This window comes from Pezoporus wallicus, unplaced genomic scaffold (assembly GCF_028554395.1).
Source record: "Pezoporus wallicus isolate ANWC-B61680 ecotype Strahan unplaced genomic scaffold, APGP_CSIRO_Pwel_v1 contig_6401, whole genome shotgun sequence".
Classification (NCBI taxonomy): Eukaryota; Metazoa; Chordata; class Aves; order Psittaciformes; family Psittacidae; genus Pezoporus; species Pezoporus wallicus.
Window position 1 is genome coordinate 3,354,050 of NW_026638608.1, and position 14,146 is coordinate 3,368,195.

The following is a 14,146-nucleotide window of genomic DNA, read 5'->3' on the forward strand; positions in this document are numbered from 1 at the left end:
TGTGAGGCAGGGAAACAGCCTCGCAGCCCGAGGGGAGCCTGCACCGCAGCCTGCCCTGGCAGCGCTCACACCAGCCCGCAGCAATAAAGCCTCCAAGACCTCATTTCAGCGCACACTTTTGTGCCAGCACGTCCCAGAAAGCTGACTTTGTGGCACCTCCAGACAGCTCCTTCCCTGTCTGTGTTCCCCCTTGTAACTGGCTTGTGGAGCAGGCGGCTCCTCCTGAAGGACCACCGGGCCAGGCTCACGGTATGGCGTGGCACCGTTTTACACTTCCCCAGGTTAGTGATTTTTCCTATCTCATCCATCAGCGAAGCTCCATTCATTAAAGCCTCCACAGGAGCTCATCAGCACCCCAGAGAGAAGTGTTGCTCCTCTCGAACTACTCACAGCTTCACATCCCTCCTGGTTTCCAGAGGCTCAGGTCTGAAGCACATTGCAGGCTTTACACTCCCCTCCTAACCCTCAGATAAGACCATTTGCTCCCTCAGAAATAAGCACAGGTACACCACTTTTCCATCTAGATGACCTGGAGTTATACTAGGACCTAAATATCTGGCTGACATCTTACTTCTAACTGAAGTAACAGCTATAACCAGAACAAGACACTTAGCGTCCCCTTGCAACGTCAGCCTTTAAGGTTCCCTTGTGGAGTAGCAGAAAGGAAAAACATCTTGCTTCAGCATCCCAACTACAAGACAGTCGCCTGAAGAGCAGCCCTGAGCCCAAGTCCCACTGTTCAGACACCAGGGGTTTACTCATCATAGGGCTCTATGTGTCATTGACCCTAAAGTGCAACTTCAGGCTCTCTAGCTTGCGACTTCAGTTGTTAGTTTGGTTTTAGTTGTTAGTTTGGTTTCAGATGGAGGGTTCTGCCTGTGGGTTACCCAGGGCTCCAAGAAACCTGGCTAGTTCTCCAACCCGATTAGAACACACAGATCCATGACTTACGCAGGCTAAGGAGCCACCTGCAAGTGCCGAGATAGGGGCACATCACTACAACAGGCAAGCTCATGCCACTCCTATAGGGCACAACGCTACAAGCAGCGGCTCACACCACTCCCCAGAGCGGGCACCGCACCTCATGCTTCTCTGCACCCCAGAGCGCGCTCCCACGGCACAAGACCCATCACAAGGTGCTGTGAGAGATGGGGCTGTGTGGGAGCCGCGAGTGCTCCCGTTGTCCGTTCCCACCAGCGGTGCTCCAGCAGCTGGGCTGCGCTAACCCCAGCCCTCGCCCAGAGCTGAGGAGCCCTGCGGGGTCCGGCCAGGTGCCTGCTGCAGGCTGCGCTCCCCTGCACCGCCTTCTCCCTGGGGCCATCTAGTGGCATATGTTAATATAGTTCCTTCAAACTCAACCGCGCTCACCTGGGGTTTATGCAAACGTGGCTCTCTCGGAGCCCGATGCGCATCCTTCTGCATCCAAACGCAAATCAGGATCTCCAGCACAGCCATCTCCTCCTGCAGCAGCTCCCCAAGCCCTTCCCCTGGCAGACCAGGAGCAGCATATGTTTCCCCCCCTCTATTTACAGTCTTTATATAAAGAGCATATAAGGTTACTTAACCCTAAAGGATGCTTTCACAAAGACAGCAGGCTAATAGCGAGAAACCATCTCGGTCACCGAGCCTGGCACCTCACAGCCAAGTCAGAAGAATCAGGACTGCTAATTCTAAAGGCTTTTATTCCTCCTTGAAAAGCATCCCCCAATCTAACAAGGCTGCACCAGTACCAGTGAAATGCTAATGATTTTCCCCCATAGAGCAATGAAGCAAAACACTGATGTCTGCAGACCCTGGCCCCAAAGAGATTTGGATCCCTAACATGCATGAAACAGGAGGATGAGGGCAGCCCCGCGCCTGCACACAGGTTACAGCTCAACAGGGAAGCATCACCATTTCTCTGGGCACAAGAGAGCAGACAGTGAGCCCAAGAACAGACAGGGCTGCAGTCTTGACCACCTCCCATTGCTCTGTATCCAAGTAGCTGATGTGAGTGACCACAAGAGCTACAGCAAGCATCATTCATGTACCTACCCACCAGTTTCATACTGCTGACCTTTGAAGGTTTCCTACTCTAGATCAGGTTGATTTTCCCCACTCTTTTCCAGCAGGTTAACTGGATGGAGCTGGGGTCAGCATCCAGATGTGTTCTCCTTGCTTTTGAGCAGACATTCACTTAATGCCAGATGGCAGAAGTTGGGTCTGACCTGCCTCAACTGGATCATCCAGCCAGAATAAGCTTCACATTCTTCAACCAGTATTATCTCCATCACCTTCTCCACCCCAAAGAGCAGTCTGTATGACAGAGAGCCTAAAGAACATGACATACCCTGTCTTGGAACTCTTTTGGACATAGATAACAAAGGAGACATGGCACATACCACATACAAGATTCTATTCTTTCTATTCATCTAGGACCTTTTAAAGGCTGATCACCCTCAAGACCTGCAAAGAGGCCCCCAGATAAAGCCTTTGCACCATTCTGTGGTGAACTCAGTCCTTTAAACTGCATTTTTCATGCCTACACCACTGATTCTCTGCTGTGCTAGGAAAGCAAAAGCCCTTCCCACAAGAATACAGGCTCAAATTCACCCCATAAACTTCAGATCCCTCCCCTGTGTATGCACAGGGAAGGAGCCCCACAGTCCAAGGAGCGTAGAAGAACATGAACACCCTGAACCCTCCTCTCAAGAGAGCATCTCCTTCCATCATAGCACAGATTCCAGGGCAAACAGGCTCTTAACCACAAACTGCAGATAAACCCAACTCCAAAAGCATTATCTTCAGGAAAAGGTAGATCTCAGGAATAGTGCAGGAATAAGGCTTATTTTTGGTAAAAGAAACAGGTCTTACTCATTGAAAGCCCTGTTTAGTAACTCTAGCAGAAGGTCTCATGGTTGTTCCCCCATGTTCTTCAGAGCTAGGACATGGAGCCAGACTGCCCAACTCAGTTTTGTAGGCCACTGAGCGCACTAGGAGAGAAACTGAGGCTACCAAGCACACCAACCACCAGCAGAGTGAGCACCAAAACTGAGCAGCCCAGCTTTCCACCCAGCTTTGAAGATCTTGATTCAGGTCTCTACTCAAGCACAAGTCACTGACCCAGTTTACAGCCCATTTTGCAGTTAACCCCCTCATCATAGAAAGGGTAATGGGCTGGCTGAGCTGGGTACAGAGAAACTCGCCTATTGAGGGGAAATAATGGTATTCAGCCAAAGCTTCAAGCTCAGAAGGGGTGGCTAAGAGCAGATAACAAGAGCAGACACCAGAAAAGAAGGTGGCTCCATCCAGTCTTTCCCTCCACCCTTTTCCAAGGTGTTTTTCATTAAACCTCAGATTATTTTAAAGCCAAAACATCACAGTTCCATGGGATTAGTTTCTTAAGAGCAATACCTATTTCTACTCCTCTTCAGACCAAACAAAACCAGAGCATCGAGTAACCCCAGAAGCTCATCACAACCACTACTCTATTCCTGCATGCTGGTTACCAAGAGTACGTGTCCCAGCACACCCACAGCCCCAAGTGGCACTCATTATCAGATCATGGTCCCAGTTTTACTGTGATGTGCCTTGCCAAGGAGGGAAAATTACACATTGGTGCTTTACCTGACTGAGGTCCTTAGAAATAAGAAACACCATAGGTAGGCTGGGGACTTCTCACATAAGAAAGCAGGTGTTGAACGGACCAGCCAGGCTGGCAGATGAAGGCAGGGTGGTAAAAGGCTGCCAGGCCAGCTCGAGGCAGCATGTCACTTGTATATCAAGTTCCTTCCCTTCCAGCTATGCTCCTGACTCTGGAACAGAATCTTTGCCACACTCATCCCCCACTTTCGACATCCTCCCCAAATCCAGGCCAGCGCCTTTGTTCTCCAGCCAAGGAGCTCCAAAAAATAAAGACACAACAGACTGATACCACAAGACCCTATGTATAGCTCAAATCATTTCACATCCATTTTCAGGTGCAGAGCAGACTGGCTACAAGCTCCTCAAGGACACATTGGCACCTGGGGACCAAAACTCAGGTTGGCTTAGCTCTAGTCCCACAGACATGAGAAAGGAAGTCTGGAAGAGCCCCATCAGAGCAGGAAACCAGCTGGATAACTGCATAGGCACCATGGAAAAACCTGGACCCCTGGGTTCTTTAATGCTTTGGCTTACTAGCACTTACAGCCATGGGATGGGAGCCTGCAAACACAGCATCAGCTGAAGGGCCCAGGCAATCCAGCATCCCAGGGAGGAGAAGCAGCACCATAAGAAGCTTCTACCAGCCCCAAACACCTCCTGCCCCCCAGGTTTCACACACAGACACTGCAGATTTGCACAGAGCATCTTTCTCCTTCACACTTCAGTTCCATGTAAATCACATCGCTTGACTCTCTGCTCATCACACAGTCCCCACAGAAGCAGAAACCAGAGCGCCAAGGCCCTGGAGCCCTCTGAGCCACAAGGAAGGCACATCTAACACAGCAAAACACCCTCCTCACAGCTCTTAAAGGCAGCAAAGAAACCACACAGCAACTGTTAACAGCACTGTGCCCACACCACATCCCCATTGCTTCCGACACAGCCTCCTACCTCCAGAGCTCCTCATTGCAACCTCGGCAGATGCTTACAGCTCCTTTGACACTGCAGCCATCCAGCAAAGACCCTTTCATGGCCTGAACCAAGCTTATAAAGACTCAGATCCCTCTTCCTCCCTGCAGCAAGTTCACACCTTAATTTAGACTTAGTCAATCACAGCTGGTTCCCTTTGCTCCTGCTCTGTAATGGCTTGCACCAGTGCAAAGCCCAGGGTCTACAGCATGAGGAGAAGCCCTATTGCCAAAGCAGGCAGCGAGAGGCTGGAGACATGTCAGGTCCTGCTCAAGGGTGGGAAGGTATTTGAGGGGGATTGTTCAAGTGATGCGCTAGGAATAAAGAGCAGCCTTCAAAGCTCCTTGGTGTCTGAGCTTACAGAGCATCTCCCCCCTCTATTTCTGCAGGAAAAACAGAGTTTAGCCCCAGAATGGGTGTTGTTTCTATTACAACTCATTTCAGTGCAAGAGAACATCAGTGCATGGTGCCCAAAGCCACCATCCCTGCAATGAAAGCAGGTTGGAAAACATCACCCTCCATCGCTATGTCCTCAGGGCATGGGTACGAGGGTGCTCACTCAGCCCCAGAGTACGCAGTCAAACCAGACCTTGGCTGTTATTTCTCCATCAGTTACTCACATTAACACCTAACACTGATGGAAATACTTTCTGAAGGGAAACCTCTGTGCACTTGGAGTGGTCTCACCCCATGAATGCACCAGGGTGATGTGATTTAAGAGGAAGTTGAGAAAAGCAGCAATTGATTACCCATAGAACAGGGTTATAATCCCATAAATAAATGATAAATCACTGTGTCTCCTCCTAGCAAGGAGCTGGAGAGACCCAAAGCTCCTCTCAAAGGAGCTGAACAGAATAGCCATTATTCAAACTGATAGCTGCTACCCAAGTGGAAAGAGCAGCTGTGCCTTCGCGTTTCCTGACACTTTTCCTTGCGCCTTACACCCTTCCTTACTGAAGATGAAGTGGTTTGGACTTGAGATAACTCATTAAGGAAAGGCAGGGTGGCTGGTTTCCACATTACCTAACCCCTGTCAATTCAGATCAGAACCTGACACCCAAAGAGCAAAGCGGGGTTACTTTGATACATCTCAAATTAATCCTGTGAAATCACTGCCCTTGCAGTTGTGGTGTTCCCCGGAGGTCTGGTTGCACAGCTTCACCAAACAGGCCTCAGACCATCATCCTGCCTTCCCTATCCCCCGCTCCTGGAAGCACTGGGAGCTCCAAGGTCCTTCAGAAGCTTTTCATGCTGCTGGAACCTGGGAATTGCCTGTCTTTCCCTGCCAAACAGCTCGGCCACAGACGTGCACACACACAATTCAGGGGCCTTAATGAGAGCGTGCACCAGCCTGGGCGCAGACAATGGGCATTCCTCATCCCTCGTCAGAGACAGTCAGAAAGTAGGACAGCACTTTCTTTGGAAGCTCTGCTAGACCTGGAAAACCACTTCCCTCCAGGAACACAGGGATAAGGTTCCCTCTGCGCTGGTCCAGAAGATCCATCACTGACACATGTGTCTGCCACCAGTTCCTTAAGAGGGGCGAGTGTCTTTTCTTCTTTCCCTGGGAAGGCTTTCTTCCCCATTGTGTGACCACAGCACATTAAAAGGCAATCAATATCATTCCCATTGTTTACCCTGAAGTTTGATGCTTGTCTTCCTGCTTTTACATCCTTGTTCTCACATTTTAGTGTCCCCCAGTTCCACCAAAGCAAGTTGATCTCTGGCCTGGAGCAAAGTGTTTCATGCAAAAGGGCAGCTTCTGGGGCGGAATAGATTTGCAATGAGGGAGAGGGCAGAAAAAGGGATGTAACAGGACAATGTGCTCATGAAGAATAGCTCTGTGTGTGTGTAAAAGAGCAAAAAGTGTAAGACAAGTTGGAAGAATATGAATATGACACAAAATAGGAAAAGATCCATTTCGTGCTCGTGCACAGCTGTATGAGTGTATGAGCGAGCACGTGGTGAGGCTAGCACATGGGAAAAGCCGAAAACAGGGAAGCAAAATAGCTCAGCACATGTGCATATGTGAGGGAGGGCAACAGAGACAAAGCAAGGGCAGGCTTGTGCCATGCAAACCAGCCCACCGGTGCATCCCCAGGAGGGTGATGGCTCATTTTAAGAGCTCTCCTGCTCTCAGAGCGCAGCTACACACACACCTGTAAAACTCTGGGATGTTTCCTACTAAAATGCCAGGCCTAACGCTGCTTCCCACCCAACACCCAGCACCAGGGTTTGTGTTCGGAGGCCACTGAAACCACCGGTTGTTGTCGTGCCAGAGTTGGACACACACACTCTCAGCCCCCTCCTTGCTGTAAGTAAGCCGGAGAAGGGTGGGAATGTGGGTTTTCCAGACGAGGCGCTGAAGAAGAAACACTTTCTTAATGCTGCTCCTTGCATCCTCTGCTGTTCTCATTGCCAGGCCCTTGGGGATGCTCCGCACAACCCCGCTCCCCTTCCAAGCCATAGGGAGGCGCTTCCCGGGGGGCAGCGGCTGCAGGGACCCCAAGAGCCGAGCCCTGCTGTGCTGCCAGGCAGCTCCCACCAGGTGGCGCTCCAGGAGCGGCTTAAAGGCGCCACCGGGAACGGGAGCGACCCCCTCCGCGGGGGACACCCCCAGCATCAAGGCACCGTCCTCCTCCTCTTCCTCCTCCTCCTCTACCTGCTGGCTGCCTGCAAAGAGCATCCCGGTCCTGCCGTGAATTCATGATTCCCTGATTTCATTGTTCCGGGAGTTTAAGGTGGCAGGAGGCAAGGGAGGAGGCCGGACACCCCCCGCCCGCATCGCTCTGGCCCGGGTCCGGGGTCAGCCGGGCAGAGCTGGAAAGCGCTCCCTCCCCGCTGGTCCCTCCTCCTGGAAGCATCTTGGAGTAGCGGGATGCAAAGCTGGGATGAGGTTGAGAGGAGGGGGGGGGGGGGGGGGGGGAGAGAAAGATGAGATTTAAGGATGAAATTCATGTTTTATTTCTCTTCCCCACCCTGCCCCCGGGTAAATGTTTGGCAGAGGGAACAACCCAGGAAGCCGCCTGGAAAAGCACCGGGGCGGCAGCGGAGTGGGGAATGTGGTCCAACATGCTCCCCGTTTCCTGGAGCCGAGATGGGCAGCGAAGGACCCGCAGAGCTGCCCCGGGAGTGGCGAGGTAGCCCGGGTCTGCTCGTCGAGCTGCTGCGTTCAGAGATGAACTTACTCAGGACCCGAGATAGCCAAGATAATGCAAAGCTAACCGGGACACAGAGACCATACACACCATTTAGAGCCTCCCAGCCCCAGCCTGAGTGCGGCTGGGCTCGGCCAGGCGGGACAGACCCCGACAAAGCCTGGCCCGGAGCCGGGAAGGGTTGTGAGCGGGGTCGGGGGCCGGGAAACACCGTGCCCGGTGCCTCACACCGCACACGTCTTGTGCAAAGCGTAAAGAATGCGCGCACAGCCTCATGTCTTTGTATTATCTTTATATAACGACACGTACATATACGCAGTTGAGCTATATAAATATTTGAAATATATAAAGCTGCTTAGCGCTTTATACACATTACGCACGGACAGAGCTCTAGCTAAATAAAGCCATGCGCAGCTACGGAGGAGGTCTGGGTTCTGCAGTGGCTTGTAAGGGGGAGAAATGCGCCCTCGTGAACGCAGCCGGTAGAGACGGGGGGGGGACCGGGGCTGCTTCGGGCCCGGGTCGGCGGCAGCTCACCCGCGGGCTCGGGCTGCCGCTGCTGCAGCTGGGTTTTGGGGCTTATTTTGCTCCTCTCGGTCATTGTTAAGAACGTTGGGATATCGGTGCAGTAAATAGAGTCCCTGCTGGCCCAACCCGCAGCTTTTCCCTGGAGGAACCATTTCGGGGTGCAAACCAACACCCCCTTCTCTCAGACAGAAACAGCAGCGCTCCCCTCCCGCGTGTTTTCACCGTCCGTGGTTCACCCGGGAGCCCTCCCGGGACAGGTTATTCCATCGCTTCTGAACAGGTTCCTGTGGAGAAATCATATTCAAAACAAACCAAAGAGCCACAGGACCACCGCCGCCACCGTGGTGCGGCTCCCGGCTTAACCCCCCCACTAATGACTGACGGCTGGTGCCACTGAGACAAATAAATACATCGTAAGGAGGGCAATGGGTCGCGAGTCGTTTTGGCCCTAAGGTGAGATTTAGCAATGACCGCCCATTAAAACAAGCTTTTCACTTTTCCTAGGGGCAGCCCTTACCCCCACCCGCTCCAGCCAGAGGAGCGGGGGAACCTCCTGACCCGGATTCTGTTTGTATTCAAGGTTTGGGGCTTTTTTTTATCTCCCCGTTTGTTTTTTCGCTCGGAGTCGGGAAAAATGGAAACCGGCTGAAATAAGACTTAGAAGAGCAGAGGAGCTAAAAAGCGCCCCACAAAAATCTGCGGGGAAGGCCATGAACGGACAGCAAAGGAAAGCTGGGGGGGGATTAATCTTCCAGAAATCTACGAAAAATAAATGTGAGAGAGCCTAGAAAAAATTTCCCGGCAGAATGGAAATAATCCTGCCACAAGATCCCGGTGTTTCCCATGGAGCACACAGCGCGGTGGGGGGGTGGTGAAGAGGGGACCTCCTTCGTCCCCACAGAGGAATCAGGGACGTTCCTCCGCGCTTTACAAGACAGCTTGGGGCAAATCCTTCCAGTTTCCTCCCTGACCTAAGGAGGGTTCCTTATCCCAGCGAGCCCTCAGTCCAGCCGCTGGGATGCCCCAGCCCGGCCGCCCAGTCTCCTCAGCTGGCGCCCACCTTCCGCTCGTACCTTCAGAGGAAGGAGCAGGTCTGGAGCGGGGAAGCATCCCTGGCTTTTTCAGCCCAGCCAATTTCCTTGTTAACGTAATTTTTGTCTGCGGCGCTTTGGCGTCTTGCAAGGAAATAAAGCTTGAAAGGGCTTGGGAGAGGAGGGCAGAGGGGGGCTGCCCTGGGAGGGGGTCGGGTCGGGCTCCGCATAGCCCAGCCCGCTTGGTTTCCTTTTTTCAGTGCCCTTCTATTAAGGGCTTTATTTAAAAGGAGTGAGGGGGAAGCTGAGTTTAGTGAGACCAACGTGAAATGCCGCAGGAATTATGGCCGGGGTTACCTGCGCTGGAGGTTGGACTATGTTTTGGATGAGAGCGTTAAGAAAAAGGGGTATTTTCTCCAGAATAATCAAAAATTTATAAATTCTTAAATTATGAAAAAAAAAAAGTAAATAAATGGCAAAAAAAAAAGTGCATTGGTAAAGGGAAAACCCAACGATGCTGTGTGCGGGGCGGCTGCGGGCTGAGCTCCGCCGAAACAGCGGGAGAGGGGAACGCAGCTCCCGAGCCCCGCAGCTCCGGCCTCAGTTGGGGCGAGGAGCCGGAGCCAGGAGTTACAATAAATAACGCCTTGAACGGCCACTTCAAGCTAAGGGCTTCGCCTCGCCGTGTTTTTACACGCCTTAATTGTTCACTAATAAAGCGGGGTTTGGGGAGAAGCACGTGGGAAGTTTGAGGCTGGGAAAAAAAGGAAAAGGAAGAGAAGAAAACCCCCAAACCAACCCCATGCATCACCCACCCACCCACCCACCCACACTTGGCTCCCTGGAGCCGGTGGCTCTTTCTCCCCGCTCGCAATCCGAGGGGCTCAGGTGCTCGGTTGGGGTACTGCGGGCAGCTCGGCTGGTCAGGCCGATAACTCGCTGCTACCCGAGCCGGAATGTTTCCGCGTGGGGCTGTTTGCTCCCCTCTATGTGCCTGCATAGCCTGTGGGCGGGGGTGAGGGCTCGGGGGTGCCCCCGGGGACGGGGGTTCTGTGCAGTAGGTGCCGAAGGAGGGAGGTGTTTTTCCAGCCCCGTTTCCCCCCCTTCCCAAGCTCACCCCGGCCCCGCCGTGCCGGCGCCTCCAGCACGGATCCGCCCGGCCGGGTGCCCCCGCTGTCGTCGTCTTCCCACCCTCCCACCCCGGGCCTGGGCGACAGGGACCGGGGAGGAGCGGGCTGTCCCCGCAGGGTGCGCGGCCGCTCGTCGCCGCCCCGTCAAGCACCAGCGCCTCAAGGCAATCGCCACATCAGACCATTCACCCTCCCGAGACAACAAACAGCCGATCCGCCCGTCCGTCTGTCCGTGCCTCAGCCGGGGCACTGCGTGTCCGTGTGCGGAGCAGCGCGCTCCGGTCACCGCTTCGCACCGGGCTGCTCAAATGGGGGGTGCGCTCTTTGCGCGTCCACAGCGGTCCCCCAACAAGACGCTGCGGGTTCACTTTGACCCGGCTCTTGTGACGGCATTTGGTGTGGTGCACGGCCCGGGTCCCGCTGCCTACCTGGGCAGCTCAGAGCCCGCTCCCCCCCGGGATGGGATGTGTGCTTCGGCAGACACACGGCTGCTAAATTTCAAGCAGCTCCTCCGATTTCCCACCCCCCTTCTTTCTTTCCCTTCTTCCCTTCTCCTCAGCCCCCCTTTCTGCCTTCCCAAAATCGTTTCCCGGTGCAATCCTGCAGCCCGGGGCGAGGGAGGAGGTTGGATGCTCCCAGCTTCCAAGACTTCTACGAAAAAAACCCAATCGTTAAAGAAATCAACCTTTTATTATTCCCCCCCCCCCCTTCCCTTGTGCGGAAGCTGGAGAGGTCCCTTTGATCTGCGAGGCCTGGCGCTCTGGCTGCGTGTGGGGAGGGGGCCCGGCCACAATGAGATAATTCCCCCCCCCTCGAGCTGGGACAAGGAATAGAAAGGGGAAGACAAAGGAAAAGCGGGGGGGGGGGGGGGGAGAAAAAATGGGAGTCCAGGGTACGGGAGAGCGACCGAAAGGCTTCAATATTTCATATTCCTGGAAGCTGTCAAGGCCAAAACCAACAACCCGCCTCCCTCGGAGTGTTTGCAGAGGGCAGGAGCGTGTGAGGGGGCCTGGAGCATGGCGGGGGGGCGGGGGGAGCTGACGGGACGGGACACAGCTCATAAATTTTCACTTGTAATCGATCAATAATTAACTAATAGCGGAGCGTGGCCCGGCAGGACGGTGGCTGCTGCCTGCACGGCCGGGCCCCGCGGGGGGGGCTCGGTACCGGTGCCCGCTGCCCAAGCCCTGCGCTCCTCTCCTGCTTTCCCAGAGACTTTGGACTCGGGGCTAAACCTCCCGTGCGTTAAAACCCAGCAAAGCCCACAGCGAGCCCCACCGGGGGGCTGATGGAGGGGGGGAACGACACGGGACCGCTTCATCTTCCCCCCATCCTCGAAGCTACCGATGGGTGCCCCAGGTCCGCTCCGCACTGCCCGGGCTGCCCGAGAGGTGGCGCCGGTGCCCCGCAGCCCCCCCCTCCCAAGAGGCCGGACCCCCCCCCTCCAACCAGCGCCGGGTCGCCTGCATCAGCCATAAAACCATTGAGGATATCAAGACAGGCGCCAGGTGAGTAATAGACAGGATAATCCAGAGAGATTGCTCGCTGTTTACCTCCATCCACAAGCGCCACAAGAGTTACTCATTAACGTTACTATATACAAATAAGATACACAAGAGATAAAGCCATTTGCAAGTCAGAGTTACACCTGCGGTACACGGATTTCTTGCAAGGGCATGGGGAGGGGGAGGTCAGCGTTAGGCCCGGGGGAGGGGGTTAAATCAATCAAGCTGCACCCTCAGCCTTTAAAAATATAATGATAAAGGGAAATAAATCGTAAACTCCGGGTTTGCGGTGCCCCGGGGCTGCGGAGCGGCTACTGGGCTCCAGGGCCGGCGGGAAGGCGAAGAGAGAGGGGGGTGCTGGGGGGGGGGGGATGTTTGTTTTCCTCTGAACACCAGAAGCGAATTTCTTTGTCAACTGCAAACACACGCCCCCCCCTCCAACCACTCTCCCTGTGTAAGAGAGATTTGTGGGGGGCAGAAACTGGGGGGCGGGGAGAGAATGGGGTGTTCCCCCATCACTCCTGAAGCCAAAGAATGGCAGCGGGGGGCTGGAAAGGGCTGTAACACTGGAAAGATGCCCCTACGCTGCCCCTGAGGCCAGAGCTGAGAGAGGAGGAGGAGGCTGAAGGCGAAGCGAGGAGGGTTGTACAGCCCGGGGGGGGGGGGGGGGGGGGGGCACAGCTCCGATGGAAACCGGCTTGTGGGGTGCAGGCCGAAGGCTGGCTGCCTTGAATGGGGAAGGGAGTTATTTCTTCTACCAGACTCTATCCCTAAAACCCCACCTGGCCCAGAGCATCAGCTGCAGTCGCACTTAGTGACACTTCCAGTAGCCATCAATATGGGCCACCCGCTCAGCCCAAACCTTTCCCCCCCTGCAAAGCCCCGCGAGTTTAACATACACACACCCACCAAGCTGAAATGGGAAGGGTCCCGTCCCCTCATGAAGGGGACTTGAGCTGGATTTGATGTGCAGGGGGGGCTTGAGGACCTGTTAAAAATCGGAGTTTTCTCTCCTTTTTCCCCCACCGAAGCTCGCTTTATCTCGCCGGTGCAGGGGCCAAGGGCCGAGTATCAAACAGGATACAGGCTGGAAGTACATCCTTATAATATTTATTACTGGCGGAGGATGAATCACTTTCCAATATATGGGCCACTAACTGTTGACGGGAGGCGGGGGGGAATCTCTTTAGCAGAGAGAAATATATATGTTGTGCTAAAGGATGTGCTCATGGGCTGGCAAAGATACAGGCAGGAGCTGCCAGGTCTCAGTTCTCTTCTCAGTGACCTCCCAGGCCACTGGTCCAGCCTGGATGCCTGCCCCCGTTCCAGCTATTTTCTACTTAATCTCAACATATCTCGCCCAAGGGCGAGAAGGGGCGAAACCAAGGGAGGAAAAAAACAACAAACTCCTCGATTTCCAGGTGATAAGTGACTGGAAAAGCCAATTCCTCTGCCCGGACGGGAGGGAAAACGAGCCCAGCAGCTCCCGAGCACTTTACCTGGAAACTTTCAAGGAGGGCTCTGCATTAAAATTTAACCGATCGATTCTCTAATTCTTCACTTTTGCGTTATTAATTTATGACAGATAAAAGCATAGCTGAGCCTTTCTCATTAACTTTTCAAACGCCACTTAATATTGTTCCATTAAAAGAGGTGACTGAGTAGCCTCTGGATCGACTTTAAAAGCGAGAGGGATGAGGAAGAAAAAGGTACATTAAACAGCTTGCTTAAAACTCGTACTTTCCCACCAACAATTCAAACGACACCATCCCGACTGGTTCGTACTAGCTTCTTCCAGGAGAAATAGCTTAATATTGGGATGGGGGATGGAGGAGAAAGGCAGGCGAGGGATATATATCTTTCAACCCCTCCATCCTCCCAGGCACGTTGGGGAGGGTTGGGGTGAAGGCATTTCACAGTACGCCCAAGACATTTCAATAAAAATTTATTGAAACTTCAGTGACTTTTAAAAGGGGGGGAAAAATACAGAAAAAAAAAATAGAAATAGCAAGAACTTCTCAACATTTATATAACACAAAATATACCTTCATTAGTTTTGGTTTTTCCTTTGAACCAGCTCTGAGCACCTGACTTTCAAGCCAAGAAAATATGCACTCACTCAAACAAAGACAACGATAAGCACAGTAGTAAAACTCCATCGTGGGGTTGGTTGGGGGTTTTCTTTTGAGACACACCAAGGA